Below are 19,479 nucleotides of genomic sequence, written 5' to 3' on the forward strand. Positions count from 1 at the left end.
AAAGTGAGTTTGTAAGGTATACAGAATTCAAAGTTCAAAAATTCTCAACATTTTTGAAGTACCACACTGTCCCAAAGGCCACTCCCCTGTCTGGCATATCCTTCCTATCATTTCTTCCTAAATGACTCTGTTTACTCTTCAACTATTGACTCAATCACATCTTCCTTTCACTGATCTCTGTGATTAGGTATTTTATGCACTCTTTCGGAAAAATGTACTTCTCTTCTTAGTACTGCTCATTCCTATTATACGATAATGAATATGTGGTTATTTGATTAATACTTGTCTCATCTCCTGCAAACCCTGAGCAACTTGAGGGAAGGAGCCATATCTAGTTTTGCTCACTATTGTATTCCCAGAACCTGCCACAGTGGCTGGTAATCAGTAGGCACTTGATAATTATTGATAAAACAGATTCAATCTTCACACTCATTTTCAGAAGCCTTTTCCAAACCTGTACAGTTTTCCTGCTTCTCTATCATAAAGAGAAAGAAAATACCTCCTCTTGATGAGGGAAATTATTTCCCTGTGCTTTAGACTCCATCCACTCCAGTTTTCTCCAATAACTCACCCCAGCAATCCCTAATTTTGCTTTTATCTTCAATCTTTTTCTCTGTTCCTTCAGAATAAATGTATCATCAAGAATCTTCTATTTTACAAACAAATATAAACATAAAAAGGAGCAAAAACAAAAATAAAACATTCCTAAACCTCCATTCAATTATTTCATTTATTGGACCTAAATTGTAGAACATTTACGATTTTTGTAGTCATCTACCATTTGTAAGCCATATTTCAGGCTAAATAGTGAAGAACATAGATGTAGATTCTGTAAAAAAAAAAAAACAAAACTGAGGGTCAGCTGCCATCCCTTCTCTCTCCTTTACTTCAAAGCCAAATTTCTCGTTTCTTTGCAATATTATTTTCCCTTGTGTTTACCTTCTCACTTTCTTTTCACCCCTCCACCTCCGGAAGTTCAATACCAAATAGCTAACCAGTAAGTGGTTAAAGCTTATCAAATTTGACATTTGATCAAATTTGATCCTTATCAAATTTGACATTCTTTTAGTATTTGGACTGATTATTCTCTCCTGGATCCTCTTTCCTCTGTTGGTTGCCTGAAACTTACCTTTTTTGGTTCATGGAAGATTTTTCTTGCTTTCATAAATAAACTCTTATTTCTCTATTTATATTACATGTTGGTATTCCTTGTGGTTCCATTTTTAGTACCCTTCTTAGGCATGTTTCCAGGTGATCTCATTTAATCTATTGGCTTAAACTAATATGTAAGTCTCGACATACCTTGCCAAAGTCTCTAGTTTGATTTTCAAATCTATAGGCACAATTACTATTCTTCTTCATCTGGATAGCCCACAGATTATTTCCAAAACAAATTCATTGGCGTGTCCTTCCAGAACAATTTGTTCTCTTTTCTCTTTCTTAAAAAGTACCCTTCACTTAGTTGCTTGAGCCCTAAAGCCATGATGTTCACCTTTGATTTCTGACTACATCTTCCCCTCATTTGTTGTGATAGTCAATCATCAAGTAGCATTGATTTTACTTGCTTAAAATTCTTTAGCTTCCATTCTCTTTCCTCTATGTTCACTACTCCTACTTCCTTTTGGAATGTATCTTCTCTTATGCAGATTATTATAATAGTCTCTTAAGTGGTTTTTCTTATAAATCTAGTTTTGACATTCCTGCCAGCACAATTTTATAATATGCAAATATGGCCATGTTGTTCTAGTGCTAAACATTCTTCACTAGATCACTTGAACTGTCAAGTCAGCATCAGCCCCTAAGCAGCCCCTAAGCCATTCTTATTTCACATCTCTTGTGCATGCTTCTTTCAAATTCTATGTTCAGTCAACTTCAACTTCCCCAAGGGACCATTTTTCCTCTCATTTCCAGAATTAGTGCACAATTTTTTATTGTGTCTTCCTTGATCTTCCCAATATAATTAAGGAGTCTTTGTTCTTTGATAAGAGAATCCCATGGTTATCTTTATTATATATTTATCCAGTCTAGAGGATAAAATGTACTCAAAATTCCTTAACTACATATACTCTTTTTTAACTATCACCTCCCCTTCCCACATAAACACACACACACACACACACACACACACACACCCCTATCATGGAAAGAGGGTGTTGATAATCTGACTTGTTTTCTTGGTGGGAACTCAGATTAAAAGATCATACCATGAAGTTGGTACTTTCTTTGAATTAGATCATATCCGTCCTCTGCTTGAAATGGTTCCCCATTAAACTGAGAAAAGAAGATAAGCACCTTCAAATAGTTTAACAGATTTTACTGTCATTTACCTCTTGAAACTCACATTGTTCTCCACCTGCTTAAAACTTTGCAGCCACATGGCCTTATTTCAGTGCTTTGACTATGCAAAACCCCATTGCCCATGGTCTTTTCTTTCTGAATACTACACCCCAACCCCCGCTTCACTGTTTTTTATCTGGATATTCCTACCCATCATTTAGGTCTCATCTTAAATGTCAATATCTCAGATAAACCTTCCTTGATTTCTCTTTTTGTAATGAACACTTTCTGTCATTCTCACAATGTATCTTGTTATGTTACACGATTGAATTATCATAATTTATCATTGTCATCTACTTCTTCCATTTTACTATGAGGCCCATGAGTCTCATGGAGTATGAGAAGATCATGTCTGTTTTGTTCACCACTGTATAATCTGTTGGGCGTCTTTGGGTGTTCAGAATCCTTTTAATAAATGTAATGTTTTGGGGACCAAGACCATAATGTGTTTTCATTGCTTGCCTGGGAGGGAGTAGAGATGGAGGCTAACATTGCTGACCTTTTACACATGCTTAGGACCTTATTATATAACCCCCTAAAGTTTTCAATCCTTTACCCATACCCTTTTGGACCCCTTTAATCTTTTGGAACATTTCAATTCCCTGAGTGCTTTCTCCCCCAGCAGCCAGTGTTGGCATCTCTGTGCAGAGGCTGCCCTTAGGCTGGTAGAGAGTGCCTGGAAATTTATTATCTCCTGAGGTCCAAGCCCTTATCAAAGGTCTGATAAATTTCAGGGGAGGAAGTAGAAATACTCCATCTCCCTTATCCCAGATTAAGACGACAATTTCCTCTGTCTCCAAAAGTTCCACGTGGAATTGCTCTCTGTGATTTTCCTTAGTTCTGTATCCTTGCTTGGCTTGTATCCATCCCTTTTTTATCCCAATTCCTCACTCGTCTATTGTTTTTTCCTAATAAGTCATTTTCACACAAATCCTTGGCTCAGAGTCTGTTTCTGGGGAACTCTACCTGAGACATCAAATTTCAAAGAAGAGGCTTTGAATGCTTTTCATATCCTTAGTACAAACTTTTGACCTAGGTTGTCAGTCAAATTCTAAATTATTTTTTGTTTAAACAGGCACAGATGGAGAATGTGCTGGAAAGGACTTAGTGATCTGCCTTTCCAATGGCCTTGTTTTATTGATGAGGGACTGAGCAGCAGAAGGGCGGGTGCTTGCTCAAGGTCACAGCCTTCGTGACTGGGGGGTGGCCACCAAGACTAGAATCCTGATATTTCTGACATCAAGAAGCTTTCATAAATTTAAATTGTGTGATTTAAAAAGGTTGGAAAGAAACCAACCACTATTAAAATAAAACAAATTGGCCTTCAGATAAAAATGATTCATAGGAGCATTAAAGTCATTAAAATACATCCTGAAGATAAGCTGAACTGATAGCAACTTAGTGTCCGTTACTATGTTTTATATAGCAATTTTATACAGTCATTTCTTCTAATGCCTTCTACAGAGAAAACATCTGGTAATTATGTAGCTTTAGGATACATATATGTGGGTATGTATATATAGGTGCATGTGTGTGTATAACAAAGCATTGAGTTTTCTTAAAAATAAAAATTTGAAATGTTTACAAAATTGTTGTTAAAAGCCACATTATGGCTGCTTCACAGATTGTGATGAGTAATAGCATCATATGTCTTACCTGAGAGCCCTCAAAGTGCTTTAAATGTATTGTACTTGTGACTTATGAGGTTCTCAGACAAGATATAAACCTATAATTTTCTGCTGTCATTGTTACTCAAGATGACAGGCTCAACCTGGAATGGAACTGATTTATTAGATTTTTTTTTTTATTCAGATGAAGCTAACACATAACTATAAATTCTCTGATTAATGAAAAGATTCTAATACCAGAGCTAACACATCTTCATGATTTGGTCTCTAAAGCTAATTTAAGCAAAGTTGTAAATACCACTCCATAAAAAACACCCATTGCTGCGTGTGTGCATATGTGCTTGTGTGAGGGCTCGTGCATTCAGTGATAGGCCCAAGAAATTTTATGAGAGGTGAAAGGGATTCTTTTGGTGACATCAATTTTATTAGCAGTAAAATGTTACAGAGCTTTTGTGATAGTTTTTCTAGAAGGAGGAGTAGGATATGAAATTTAAATGTATTGCCTTGAAGTCAATTTCTGATAGCTTAACATTATTTTAACTAAAATGAAAACACACAGTGCAATGTTTTTCAATAAGTAGACTGAGAAATGATTGATTTAGTAATCACCCAAACTTCCACACCATGCAGAAATGCTCTAAATACCATTTCCTAGAAGTCATGTTTGAGTACTATAGGGGATAGAGAGTTTAGTATTTACAGTTTTAGACAATAATACATTTTAGAAAAATTTAGCTTATATTCATAAGAAGTATATCTTTCCATAAATCTGAGGCCCTTGTCAGAATTCTGCCCTCTGCTGATGCACAGACTTATTCTAATCTTTCTTGCATAGGTTATTTTTTCACAGCCACCATATGCACAATGCTCTTTGCTTATCTAGATGGAAAGTAGAGCCTCTCTTTTTCATTTCTCATGCAACATGGTTTCTAAATTTTTCATAATCCTGTCATGGTTGAATTGGTGAAATTCTCTTCTAATGTGGCATTCCATTGAGAGGAAAAAAAACCAGTACTTTTGCTGCTTCTAATTTATTTCTGCAACAAATAGTTATTTAGTGTCTATTTTGTGTCAGCACTACTCTAGGCATTGATTGAGGGATACAATGAGAAGAAAAAAACTCTCTGTCTTCACAGCATTTTTAAGTATGTTCATCAGTGCATATTTTAAAAGGTAACCTATCTCCCTAAATCCAAACTCTCTTTTCTTTGTAATGTAGTCTAAACTATGTTAAACATTTTAATTCAGCAAATAAATCATATTTGCTCATATTTAACAAATCATAAATTAAAATATTTAGGGTTTATATATGAGCATTGGACAATCTCCCATTCTAACTTTTACCTTGAATAATTTCTGAAATGAACACATTTCTTGTCTTTTAAAAGTATTTTATCTCATCATCCAACTTGAAATAATTTTTATAATTTAATCTTATCTGTGAAAGACCCTTTCTGGTTTTGAGTCAACAAAAAGTTAATAAAAACATTTTTTGGGACTTTATTAAGTTGGGGTTAAAAGTGTTACTTAGGCAAGGAGTCAAGTACAGAATCTTGAAATCCCGTCGTTTCAAGACGGTAATACAATGTGAAGCAAACATTATGGTTAATAACAAAAATACTTCAGTGAAACTGAAAGTAACACAGAAATTCTACTTCCACAGGTAACCATCATTACCAAGTTATTGTTTGTCTCTACAGAATTTTAAAGGATATATTTTTATACAAATTGTATTATATTTTACACTTCTGCATTTTAACTAACATACGTATCATATATCCATTCCCATTTTAAAATGTAAAAAAATTCCTTTTCCTTTGGAATATATGCAATTTTCCCCCACTGTACACATATACTCCAATTTATTTAATCTATTCATTATTCATTGACATTTAGGCTGTTTCCAGAATTTTTTCATTATAAGCAACATGGAGCATACATAGTGGGATATACATTTTTGTACACTTGCACTATTCTTAGCCTAAGATAAACTTTCAGAAGTGGATCAAATTATATTCAAACTTAAATTTTGGAATACATTACCAGATTGCCCATTGGAAAGCATGAAACATTTTACACAACCATCTCTATAAATCGAATTTTTATCTTCTTTAACCCTTCCTAGCAAGAAGTATTATAAATCTTCCTAATCATTTTCCATTTAATATTTTGTTTTAATTTGCATTTGCATGTCCAACGGCAATTTGTGTTATATACTAACTTGCTACCTGCTCAATTTTCTATTTGGATGATTTTATTTTTCTTTTTGGTTTGCTAGAATATACTGACTTTTCTGGTCATATGTTGCACAAATTTGTCTTTTAAAATATATCTTTTGTGTATAGTGTATATAAAATGTGTATGCTGTCAAATCTCAAAAAAACTTTCGGTACTATTAATTTGATCTTTAATCAACTATTTAGATTTGATTGAACAACAGATGATTGTAACAGCATTCCAATATCAAAATGGAACTTGGAGAGGGCTGGAGAGTTGTAACAAAAACAGTCCTGGAAGATAGTATTGTTTAATCTTGTGTAAAATACTTCAATCTCTCTAAATCTCAATTTCTGTATTTGTAAAAAAAACCAAAAAACAAACAAAAAAAACCCTAAAACAAAAATTGAGAAGAATAATGTCTACCTGTGTAAAGGGATAATATTCTGATGATAAAGTGTGCTAATCTATATGTTAGAAATTTTTTTACTATGTGAGACAATATTTAATTATCTTTTTCATTTTCTTTTTAACTACTCTGTTTATATAAATCTAACAGGTTATGGCACCTAGCTATATAATCAGTAGTTTGAAGAACCATTATCTTTATTTCTCATCTAAATGAGGTTCTTGTGATCTTTTAGGACTTCTGTGGTTTCCCATGATTCTTAAATATCACTGGCATCACAACTATAAGTTATCTCAATACTTAGGATACAGTTCATCTCCATATAAAGAGAAAAATTTTCATAAGGCTGCTGGGAGCTCTCACTACCTCCTCACCTTTTCTGAGTTTCAATTTTCCCCTAAAGACATTTATTCTCTCCTTTACAGTTTGGTCATTATTCTGTTTGAAAAAGGCAAAATAATTTAATTGGCCTTTTGTTATTTATTTACCCTCCTTTCCAGCAGTATGATTATCTACTACTGTTTTTTCTTGCTTTGGACATAGTTTCAGACACCCTGTGGTTATAGCTGATAATTTTTTCTGGCTTCCCCTAATGTGGGGATTTAGCTTTCTGAAATGAATTCTTATGACTTTTTTTTTTCTCTCTCTCTCTATCTGGCTCTTCTATATTCATTTTAGGTTATGTCCCACTTCCCATCTGCCTTAGTCCATTCGGGCTGCTATAAAAAATCCCATAAACTGGGTGTCAACAGAAATGTATTTTTTATAGTTCCAGAGGCTGAGAAGTCATGATAAAGGCACCTACAGCTTTGGTATCTGGTGAGGGTCTACTTCCTGGTTACTTTCTGTGCCCTCACCTCACATTATGGAAGAGACAAATGAGCTCCCCTGGTTCTTTTTTACAAGGGTACCAATCCCTTCATGAGAGCTCCACCTTTATGTTCTAATCACTTCCCATAGACCCAGCTTTCTAATATCATCACATTGATGATTAGTTTCAACATATGAATTTGGGAGAGATGTAAGTATTCAAATCATGGCAACATCTATCAAGATTTAGTGTTTCAAGAGAACGGACAGCCAAGATAGATTTTACTAGTATCAGAGACCACAGAGAGAATTTTCTCACTCAAGACAATGGGAAATACCAAAGCTAAGGAAGAAACTATGGGAAGAAGGAAGCCAGAAAGAAGATGTGGAGTTGTATAACCAGTGGGCTGAAAGACATGGCGAAGTCAGCAACTAAGGATATTAGAGTAAACACAATATGGAGAAAATAAATCAATTATGAGCAGGCCAGGCTTGGTGGCTTATGCCTGTAATCCTAACACTTTGGGAGGCTGAGGCAGGAAGATTGCTTGAGGCCAGGAGTTTCAGACCATCCTGGGCAACATAGCAAGACCCTTTCTCTAAAAAAAAAAAAATCATAAAGGGCTTAATGGAGGTCAAGAAAAATTGTATTTGTTGCCTGCCTTTAAAGACTGGCTGAAGCATGGTTGGAAAATGAATAAATCTTACATTCTTGTTCAGATCCTGACCTAGGATTCCCCTAGATTCCCTTTGGAATTCAGTGGTTTCACTTCCGGATTTCATTTATCGTCTTCTCAATATGGGCAGGGCTGTTAACAGATCAATAATTCAGCTTCGTGAAAATCTGGGTTTTGTAGATTTGAGTCATGAGGTTAAGTATTAATAGAAAGTTAACAATCCCTTTGAATTTTCATGTATTAGCTCTTTCACAGGTCATTGCGAGTGTATAAAGAGATGTTCTATTTAAAGAGCTCTGGTCTTTCACTGGGAAGATGGAAGGGAATTTAATGAGCCCTTGCTGTATGTTGGTATCAGGGCAATGGTGAAAGAACTCAGCTGCAGGGTAGAAAAATCAAATATGCCCAAGTGACAAGTGATAGGAATTACTACACGGACAGATATAATCTGACTCCTATACACCAATATAGAAGGAATTAGCATCTTAATAATAGTGAGTCCTCCAATCTATGAACATGTCCATTTACTTAGATCTTTTAACGTTTCTCTCAGTAATGTTTATATAGCGTTTGCATGTTTTTCAATAGATTTATACCTAGGTATTTGATATTTCAATGCTATTGTAAATTATGGCTTTTAAAATTTTATTTTCTAATTATATCCAACAAATAGAAACAAATTATCCGATGACCTTCATAAACCCACCTATTAATTCTGTGGATGTTTCTGTAGATTTAAAAAATTTTATGTATATTAAATTGTCAACTATATAAAGTAGAGTTTTAGCATTTTTTTAGAACTTATATTATTTGTGAATAAATATTTTGGGAGATAATTTTAATTAAATTCAGAAAAAGACATAGAGCATGAGGGTCCTGGAATAGCACTGGCAATAAGTAGAACTCCTAGTAAAGTGTTTCAAAACTCCTAGTAGAACTCCTAGTAAAGTGTTTGTCTCCTTGCTAAAGACCATAGGAAAATGTGGGTGGTGTATGAGAAATCATACAGTCATCTCAGAAATGTCACTATGTGGATATTGATGGTGGTGTTTCATAGATCCCTGGGCCTCCACCTGTATAGGAATATATTTGATTCAGCCAGGTTACAATAGCTAATATTTGTAAAGAGTTGTTATGTTCCAGATATAATGTACTTTAAGTTTTAATTCATATCATCAAAACAATCCAATGAGATATAAATGATTATACTTTCCATTTTACAGATGAGAAAGCATAGGCACAGGGAAGTTAAATAACTTTCCTAGGATTACACAATAAGAGAGTGAACCATTCTTTTTTAACAAATTGAGATGTTGTTTTTCTAAAACTTGAACTCTTAACCATTGTGTTTACTATTTCCTATTGGTCTTCTGGGTCATAGCTTATTCACAAAGCTACTGCATATCCCTTAATCTACTCTGAAGTAGGTATACCCAATAAATGATCAAATAAAATTCACAATACCACTAAATGGCAAAATTCAAGGTACAGTGGGTACGTAAGACAAACCCCAGTGCTTGTCTCACTATTGATAGGCTACTTACTTTTCCTAGTTGTCATGTTACTTGGACAAACACAATGCACATGACTTGCCCCATTGCAATAAAGACAAGGCTAACAGCATACCCAACAACAGGAATAATCAACCAGCAGGTTTAGAGAGGTAGCTTCATGAATTTCCCACCATACCACCATAGTGGTATGTCCAACATGCATGTCCAACGTGCATTATGTTGGACAATGCATTTGCCAAAATGGCAACAGCATGACCAGGTCAGATTTATTGTATTGCACTGTCCAGGAGCCACCAGTAGATGTCTTCAAACTCACATAAACCAAATATTTCTTAGAGAATAATTCACTTAAGTATGAGAGCTACTTCATCACTCAGTGGCTTCCAAGATTGCCCTCTGAGTTAAATCTACTCTTCTGAATCAATCTAATCTAGTTTGTTCCACGTTGTCTTATTAGACCTAACCGGTAACCCTGGAGGCCTCAAAATTAGAGGTTTGCAGCATCCTAGTTGGTGAGGTTGTCAAACATAGCAGAAGTCATGTGTGACTCTAAACATTTTGCCTGCCAAAACCTGTAGTTTTTCACTCTGGAAAGACTGTACCAATTCTAAAAGGAAGATTGTTAATTTTGTAAAAACATTGGCCATTTTTATATAGCATTAATATTTCCCACTTTCAACTATTTAGTATCTTGATGACAAGTGGTCCATGTTGTAGCTGTGAATAGTCATAGACGAACAAGCCAAAGTTCCAATAGCCAGTCCACAGTTCTCAAATTTAATGTACTAATTTTTTTTCTTAAAGCACAAGGTTCTTCTCATAGCCCATTAAAATGGTATATAAGGCAATATCTAGGTAATGGTCTATGAGGATTTAGAGAAGAAAGTGAAAAATAAAATACCTCCTTTTTCTTAACAGTGCGGGAGTAAAACACCTTACTGTAAGGTGTTTATTTGCCAATAAAGTGACTAACTGCAAGCTGTACATAGCAGTTTTAAACAGATATTTCAAAAGTAGACTCCAGAAAGTAAATGAGTTGAAAGAGATAATGGCAACTTATCCTGATTACACGTTTTGAAAAGATTAACCTACACTGCACTGACATGCTCCACTGTTGAGAAAAAAAGGTATGATAAATGATGGCAATGAGCCTTCTACTATCATGTATATATATATATGATGTGATATATATGATAGTATTATATATAATATATAAGAATTCTATATTATATATTATAATATATAATTACAATATAGATAATACAATATATAAGAATTATATATTACATACAATATATAAGAATTATATATAATATATGTAATATTTATATCACATAGGAGCAATTACTGTAAAAAGAAACAGCTGTGAGCATTACCCCTTTTCTACCTACAAAAACAAAAAAGCAAAAGGAAAAAGGTGACTGATATAGTTTGGCTGCATCCCTACCCAAATCTCATCTTGAATTGTAGTTTCCATAATTCCCATGTGTCGTGGGAAAGACCTGATGAGAGGTAATCTAATCACAGGGGTGGTTCCCCTCATGTTGTTTTCCTAATAGTGAGTGAGTTTTCACGAGATCTGATGGTTTTATAAGGAGCTTTTCCCCCTTTTGCTTGGCAGTTCTTGCTATGGCCATGTGAAGAAGGAAGTGTTTGCTTTCCCTTCCATCATGACTGTAAGTTTCCTGAGGCCTCCCCAGTCATGCTGAACTGTGAGTCAATTAAACCTCTTTCCTTTATAAACTACCCAGTCTTGGGTATGTCTTTATTAGCAGTGTGAGAATAGACTAATACAGTGACTATTTACTTTGAAATAGTGTGGTTGTCTGACAGGTTTTTCCTGCCCACTGCGCAGACAAAACCAATTTACTGAGACCATGGTCTTGCAGTAAAGAAAGAGTTTGATTAACACTAGGCTAACCACAGAGAAGATGGGAGAGTTATTATTCAAATCAGTCTCTCCAAGAAGTCTGAAGATAGAGTTTTAATGGATAATTTGGTGGGCAGGGGCTAGAGAATGGGTACTGCTGATTGGTTGGGGATAAAATCATAGAGGTTCTCATGCACTAAGTCTGCCTCTGGGTGGGGGCCACAGGACCAGTTCAGTCATGTGTCATGGATTCAGGTGGGGTCGGTCAGTTGCTAGAATGCAAAAAAGCATGAAAAACTTATCAAAAGACCAATCTTAGGTTCTACAATAGTGATGTTATCTATAGGAGCAACTGACGAAGTCATAAATCTTGTGACCTCTGGTCACGTGACTCGTACGCAGTAAGGGATTAAAGAAATTATGCCTCCATTTTAGCAGAGTTCCAATTCCTCCCATAATCCTAATCTCATGGCCTTTCATAAATTTTCAGTCCCTGAGAAAAAAGAATGTTAGTTTTATGGAAGCAATGCTGTCATTCGTGCTTCAAAAGTAAACCACAAAATAAGTTCCTCCATGGTTAGCTTGGCCCATACCCAGGAATGCATCAGGATAGCCAGCCTATGAGGCTAGATGCAAGATGAAGTCAGCTATGCTAGATTCCCCTCACTGTCATAATCTGCAAAGGTGGTTTTAATCACTAATAGAGATAGAACATCAGCCTAGATTGACAGGGTTGGGCTACATCCAGGACACAGTGCTTCCTCCAAGTGCTGGTTCTAGGAGAACATGGTACACTTGTTTAGCATCAGGAAATTGTGATTTAAATTATTGCCTCTTCTTTCTTCTGGAAAGTGGCAATTAATGCAAAGTGAGAAGTGGTATGCTCTACCGCAAATTAAAGGAACAGAAAATTTGAGGGTAGTAGAGGGGGAAAAATCTCTCGTTCTTAAGTTAGAAGGGAGGAGACAGGTATGGGAGTTGAGAAAGCACTTGAGTCAGGAAGTGAAGAGAAGAAGAAATTAGTTTTTGTTGTTGTTTTTCCTTTGCATTTGCAATGTTTTACTAGTGAGCCTATGACCCACTGTGTTAAAGACCATTCATATGTATTCTCAATTAATATCAAGACAGCTTTGGGGGTTGCACATTATTATTCCTATTTTATAAATCAGTAAACAGATGTTTGGTGATGTTAAACTCCTTGCTGGAGATAAACAATTAGTTCATGAAGGAGTCAGAACCCAACCTATGTCTCTCTGGCTCTAAGTGCAGACTGCTTCCATTAAGTATATTTGTTGTAAGAAGTAGAAAGGATCACTTCACTGCCTAAGTCTTGGTTTCCTCATCTATACAGTTGGGTAATAAGATGGATCTGATAGTATTGTGAGAAATATTTTGGAATGGTCCATGGGAAAGACTCAGGACAGGGCATATCACAAAGCTTAGTGCATGACAGTTGAAAGTTTGCAGTGATTGATTGCAGCAGAAGATTGTGGTTAAGCCTGTGGCAGGTGCTTTGTCAAGAGGTGAGACACCTTCTGGAGCATTGCATCTTCTCTTTGTCAGAACCACAGACAACAACCCTGTTTTCAGGCAGTCATCTTGAAACCATGTTCAGAATTACTCAGAAGAGGAAGAATATGAGAGAATATGAATGAAATAGAGGAAACCCATCCCACTACTGGAAAACCAGTTTAAACCACTTCCTGATTTGGCTCAGTGCTTTCACTCTAGAGGAAGGATGTTACTGGAGTACGTATTCTAAAATCAGATTATTTATAGCTACTACTCAGCACCACCTACTGGTAAGCTGACAGAAAACAGAACTCAAACTATGCAAGGCTAAAAAATTGAGCACATTAGTTTGAAAAAGTCAAATTGCAGTAGGGAAATGGTTACAAGAGACACTGTGCATCAACATAATAGAACAACACATAGACCCTATAAGATAGAATCCACAGAAACATGGAGTTTGAAATAGTGAATATAAAGTTAGATTACAATATTATAAACAAATATGCCAAACATGTTTTCATGGAATTAAGAAGGGAGAGAAAGAAACAATACACCCATATTGATGAATTTAATTTTTTTCTTTCAAATTTGCTATTTTGTACATTAGTCACAAATGTATTCTTCAAAAATAATCTGTAATAGAGGACAATTGTACTGAAATGTATTCAGTAGATAAATAAACAAAAATAGAAGTGATCATTTATCTTATGTACATTACATTATTTTTTCTTTCCAACTTTCTATAACCTTATTTTTTAAAAGTAGAGACTTGTTTAGATTAAAAAGCTATAATATGCACACAGTAAACAACAAATCCAAATTGTACTGAAGTTATGTAATATAGTATGTCTCCCTGAACCCTAGAATCTAAGTCTAACACGCAGAAATTGATCAGGCTTATAAGTTCTTGCTGATACTTCTAAAATGTTTCTATGAATATACAAACGCGGGTGTGCATGCAAGCAAGCACGTGTTTGTGTGTGTAATGTATCAATTTTTTTCTCTCACAATATTAAACAGTTTGTTGTGTATTTGTCATTTTGCTGAAAATTGTGTATTAAAAAGGCTGTCCTATAGCTGTGTCTTGTTCAGGTGTCTCAAAGACCTCCCGTAAGGCCATTGAAGCGTTTCAACCTTATATAAAAGGTTGGCTAGTACAAAAAGATGATGAATTTAGGCAACAGAGCTATATTTAATAAATGCCATTTTTAGGATTCATGTCGAAAGAATTGGCGAGTTCTTTAAATTTGGTTTTGTTTTTATCAAAGAAATACTTGCATGGAGTATCACTGATCAAATAGTTCTGCAAGGCTCATAGCCAAAATAAGTAGTCCTTTTACTGTACTTTGCAAGTCATATAAACTCCCATTCCTCAGAGGAGATAATTTTTATCATTTTTAAAACTTTTCTAGATTACATACTTTCTTATTTCTATGTAGGATGCTTGTGGGCAAATTTTACATTTAATGAATTTTATGGAATATCTATTTCTTTTCTGCTGTGCAAAATGAAGACTCAGGAAGCATCTTTCAGCCCTCTTTCCAAACACACAGGCACATATTCTCTAATACAATCAATAGAGTTACATCAAACATGGCTTGATCAATATTCAGTGTGTGCACGCATATGATTGTATAAATATTATCTGCATATGGGACTTTTTATGACTTGAGAAAATCTGGATTTACACTATTTTATGTAGAAAAGAGTATTTTATTTCTTGCTTTTCCCGGAATTAATAATTACCTCCTTTTAACCTTTGCTTAGGTTTCTATCTACCTATTAGTAATTTCTTTCTAAATTCTCAAACATTTGAAAATCTTCTCTCTATATATTCAAACACATCAGTTCCTTCCTTCCTTTTTTCCTTCCTTCCTTCCTTCTTTCCTCGCTCCCTCCCTCCCTCTCTTCGTTCCTTCGTGCTTTCATTTCTTCCTTGATTTCTTTTTTCTTTTCCTTTCTTTGTTTTTCTTTGTTTTTCTTTCTTTCTTTCTTTCTTTCTTTCTTTCTTTTTCTTTTCTTTTCTTTCTTTTTCTTTCTTTCCTTCCTTCTTTCTGTCTCTCTCTCTCTCCTTCCTTCCTTCTTCCTTCCTCCTTTCCTTTTTTCTTTCTCTTTATTTTTTCCCTTCACTCCTCCCTTCCCTCCCTCCCTCCCTCCCTCCTTTCCTTCTCTCCTGTCCTTCCCTTCCCCTCCCCTCCCTTCCACTCCCCTCCCCTCCCCTCCCCTACCCTCCCATCCTGTCCTCTCCTCTCCTTTCCTCTCTTCTCTCCTGTTGCCCTACTCTAATTTGAATGGGCTTGTGGCACAACTGTCATTCTGCAAACTTTCTACAGATTTTCCTGTGCTAGAGCCCCTGGATTCTGTGTCTTACACTTTTTTGGCTTATGCTTTCATTTGGGGAATAAATTGTTTAGGAACTTCCAAAGAAAAGGTGCTTGAGTGTTTCTGTTTGTTTGAAATTTAATAACCTGGCTGAAAGGAACTTCTAGATCATAAATCATTTTTCTCAAAACTTTGAAAGCAATGTACTCTTGTTTTCTAGTTTCTAGTGTTTTCATTTTTACTTGTTTTTGTTTTGTTTAGAGATTTCTGAAGCACTTCTGACTTCTTACCTTTTGCATGTGACCTATTTTCTCTTGAAGTGATTAGGATCTTCTTTTTGTATTCAAGGTTCAGAATTTTCGTATTTATGTCTCTCAATGTGGTTCACTCTTATTCTTTTTTGCAAACAATATGGTGGGTCTTTTCTTGAATTATTTCTCCAACAATTGTACTCATTCAATTTTGTTTATCTTTTTTTTTTTACTTCACTTTTTATTTATTATTATTATACTTTAAGTTTTAGGGTACATGTGCACAATGTATACATATGTATGCATTGTATACATGTACCATATGTATGCATATGTATACATGTGCCATGCTGGTGTGCTGCACCCATTAACTCGCCATTTAGCATTAGATATATCTCCTAAAGCTATCCCTCCCCTCTCCACCCACCCCAAACAGTCCCCAGAGTGTGATGTTCCCCTTCCTGTGTCCATGTGTTCTCATTGTTCAATTCCCATCTATGAGTGAGAACATGAGGTGTTTGGTTTTTTGTCATTGCGATAGTTTACTGAGAATGATGATTTCCAATTTCATTCATGTCCCTACAAAGGACACGAACTCATCATTTTTTATGGCTGCATAGTATTCCATGGTGTATATGTGCCACATTTTCTTAATCCAGTCTATCATTGTTGGACATTTGGGTTGGTTCCAAGTCTTTGCTATTGTGAATAGTGCTGCAATAAATATACGTGTGCATGTGTCTTTATAGCAGCATGATTTATAGTCCTTTGGGTATATACCCAGTAATGGGATGGCTGGGTCAAATGGTAGTTCTAGTTCTAGATCCCTGAGGAATCACCACACTGTCTTCCACAATGGTTGAACTAGTTTACAGTCCCACCAACAGTGTAAAAATGTTCCTATTTCTCCACATCCTCTCTCTTTCTAGAATTCTCTTCTTTTTAAATTAGATTGCCTGAACCAACTTTAGAATTTTCTTCTCTCCTTGCAGTTTCTTCTTTTCTGTCTTCTTTCCTCTCTTGCTTGTTTTTTTTTTTTTTTTTTTTTTCTTTTTAGACAGTCTTGCTCTGCCACCCAGGCTGGAGCGTAATGGCATAATCACTACACTACATGTAAACCTGAACTCCTGGGTTCAAGCAATCCTTCTGCCTCAGCCTCCTGAGAAGCTCGGACTACAGGCACACACTACCATGCCTGACTAATTATTTAAAATTTGTTTGTGGTCTCACTATGTTGCCCAAGCTGGTCTCAAACTCCTAGCCTTAAGCAATCCTCCTGCCTCAGCCTCCCAAATCTCTGGGATTACTAACATGGGCCGCAGTGTCTAGCTTCTTTCCTCTTTCTTTTTCTTTTTTTCTCTTTCTTTCTCTTTATTTTCCTTCCTTCCTCCCTCCCTCCCTCCTTTCTCTCTCTTTCTTTTTTTCTTCTTTTCCTTTCCTTTCCTTTCCTTTCTTTTTTGTATTTTGGGTCCTTTTTTGAGATTTGGTCAATTTTCTAAAATTTCTACTGAATTTTTATTTTCCTTTGCCATGTTTCTATTTTATTTCAAGAGCATTACTTTGTTTCCTAAATGTTCCCTTTTGTGTAATCATCTCTTCTTTCATGGAAGCAGCAACCTCAATTATTTCTCTGAGCATAACATGGCTGGGTTATTTTTCCCCTGCTAATTGTATTCAGCCTTCCACACTGTCTGTATTTTCCAAGTTTCTTTTCGATTTTTCCTATCTTTTTTTTTTATTTTGATCTCTGTTATCTTAGGGACTTTTACCAAATGTGTGGTAATCCCTGACTTTAGTAGTGAGCCACTAAACTTGATTAAAGGGGGTTGTATGTGTAAGAAAGAGATAGGAAAATATGTTTGTTGAGATTCATTATGGGTAGGTTTGTCTGTGCAGCTCTTTTAGGAATTTCTGTCAGTATCTGTGGATCTCTCCTCTTAAAATTGTTTTCCCAGAGAATAAACCTGTAGTATTCTCGGGGGCAAACAGAGAGGGCTAGTTCTCATACTTTAGGGTATAGACACAAATTTTATCTTCACCTTCACCCTCTGCTGTATCTGATGTTTCTAAACCCAGAGCACTTCTGTTCTATCTCTTCAGTGATTAAACTTACAGTCCTATAAAGTGGTTGGGGCCTAGCTGTTCTTTACAAAGACTTAAATTTACTAATTCATTCCTTCAACAAATATTTACCAAGTGCTTACAATATGCCAAACACTGTTTTAGACACAATGGAAATGTCTGTTTTCAAAACAAACAAAATTCTTTGCTCTTGTGATTTTCATCCCCAAGGGAACCCTGACTTTCAAAACTCGCCAGTGTCTGCAAATTTTAAACTTTGGTGTTCTGTAATGTGAATTGGCTTGCTTTATTTATTTATTTTTTGCTTCTTTGCATATTCTGTTTTTATTTTTCTATTTGGTTTGTTAAATGAGAAACCACTTGCTCATTTGCTTTTTAGGTCTAAAATTGGGTCGCTCCCATCTCCTATTCAATTCTTTTGTCTTTTGGGTTTATTTCACACGTTTTTGGTCATTTCATGGGATTTAGGGAGGATATAGAGGTAAATGTGTATGTTCAATCTGCCACCTTTGTTAGAAGCACCTGTGAGTAATTTAGCCCAAATAAGCCCCAGCATCCTAATTCCTTTGTACCTGTGATGTGCTTGGGTAGCCCAACATGTCAACACAATTGGGAATCTGGACTGTACTGTAGTAAAAGCCATTTCTGTTACAGGCTGACCTTGTCTGAAAAGGTCTACTGGCATCAGAATATGCACCTAGTCTGTGCTACTCTTCTTGCAATTACTGTGTCTTCTGACAGAACTGCTATTCCTTTTCTGGCCAGACATCAAAGGACCCAGATTTCTGAGAACATGTAACTATTAGTATAATACTTATCTCCAACCCTACCCCAGCATCACTATGTATCAGCCCAACACCAGCATCATATATTGCCTAAATGTAGGATAATCTGTATAGCCTCAATAAGTCTTTTGGCTAAGCCCCCTCACATTTGTTTTTTTTCCTTTTTTGGTCTTTGGAAGTTTCAATGGGAGGCAGCATATAAGTTTGTACTTTTATCACTATTCTGTGCATCTGTGGTTTTGGGGGAAGAAACAGTCACTTGTCTAGAAGAGAAAGGGCATTATTTGTTCTCATCTGGAATGAGAAAATTCCTCTTGAGCAGTTTACCAGGGTTGCAAGCAAAAGAGGACAAACATATTCTACCACCCCCTGGAAACTTTTCGTGGTGGTGGAATTTGTGGAGCTGAGTGACACAGGCTCTCTATTGTAACTCACCAAACTCAAGATACTGTGACTAAAACCCATGCCACTCCTGTGTGGTTGGCATGTCTTAGTTCAATGTCAATTTTGTTCCAAGAGATCAAAACCATACATTCTTACGTGAAATCCTTACCATCAGAGTATTGTTTAATGTCTTCTCATTTTATGATAAACTTTTTTTCTTCAGTATTAAATTGGTCTATATAATCATTTCAGGTCAGATATTTGACAACATCGTTACAGAGGAACTTTGATTTTCCCTGATTTTCAAAATAGAGCCTGGTTCCAGAGCTCAAAGAGAATGAGGGCTCCTAGGAGTTCAGCCCTGAGTTGCTAATTTCTATTTTGACATTAAACCTGGGAAATGCTTTTTAGACTGTCTTGAGAAGTTTTCGAGGAAGGAGAAGAAGGAGAATTCAATCTTTTATTAAGCCGTTAAGCTGGTTTGTGCATTCCAAACATGTGGTAGGAAAGGAATAAAGAAAGTTAGTGCTTCTGACCTTCTTATTCCTAAAAATAGTTATTATGTGAATAAAAAGTTTACCATCCTGAAAATAAATATTTCAAAGGGAAGAAAACGTCAGAAGATTTCGAGACTATGAAAATTAGTTATGTGAATACTAACATTAGAACTCTTAACATTGG

General features: G+C 35.6%; 1 non-coding gene across 1 annotated transcript; it reads right to left on the reverse strand.

Annotated features, from left to right (window-relative positions):
• Positions 1-19,013: 19,013 nt before the first annotated feature.
• Positions 19,014-19,077, reverse strand: LOC112132194 (small nucleolar RNA SNORD78). Its single transcript, XR_002914001.1, has one exon. It is a non-coding gene; the product is annotated as a small nucleolar RNA SNORD78 (small nucleolar RNA).
• Positions 19,078-19,479: the final 402 nt, after the last annotated feature.

Source organism: Pongo abelii, chromosome 12, assembly GCF_028885655.2.
Source record: "Pongo abelii isolate AG06213 chromosome 12, NHGRI_mPonAbe1-v2.0_pri, whole genome shotgun sequence".
NCBI lineage: Eukaryota > Metazoa > Chordata > Mammalia > Primates > Hominidae > Pongo > Pongo abelii.